Raw genomic sequence first — 721 nt, 5'->3', positions numbered from 1 at the left:
CCCAAGTTATTTGTACTAGTGCAATCCCTGCAATGACAAAGTTACTGAATGGACTGTAGACGTTTTTTAAATATTGTAACAGATTTTATGTATTTATGTATGACAATGGTGGAACGAACCGTAAATATTTATAATGTGTTATATTTTAAGCTGTGATTTTATTAATTTAACTGATTTTAAAACTACTGTAAAGTCTGGCGTAATTCAGTCTGTTGACTGCCATGTCAGATTGTGCTTCATCTTTAATAAACCAATCATCATCATCATCATCATCATCAAAATATAATAATAAACTTTATTTGCAAAATCATGCCCGAAGGCTAATTGCTTGTACAATCAAGTATAATACTCGTTGCAATACAGTAACAGGAGACAGGTAACAATCTGTCTGGAAAAACTTCTACTTCTACTACTACGCTAGCTATTATGGGATTCGACTTCTTCTTTGAAGGCAGTGGATAATGAATAGTCCCACATTCTGCATAATTAGTGGGTTTTGTGATCTTAGTAGAAATGTAGTCTTTTGGTGATCTTCTAAATGACGAAATGATGGAGAGATTGTTGTAACTGTCTGAAATAATCTGTTTCTTTCGGTCTCATATGTATCTCCTCCGTAATGAATGAAGGAAATAGAATAGTTCGTTTTTGTTTTATCATACTTCTGAAAAATGATGTAAATATATGCTGTACAGGCTGGAATAAAAAAGTTAGAAAGTCATTT

The sequence above is a fragment of the Branchiostoma belcheri genome, unplaced genomic scaffold, assembly GCF_001625305.1.
Source record: "Branchiostoma belcheri isolate BF01 breed outbred unplaced genomic scaffold, Haploidv18h27 scaffold1, whole genome shotgun sequence".
NCBI lineage: Eukaryota > Metazoa > Chordata > Leptocardii > Amphioxiformes > Branchiostomatidae > Branchiostoma > Branchiostoma belcheri.
Note: the sequence above shows the minus strand (reverse complement) of the source record.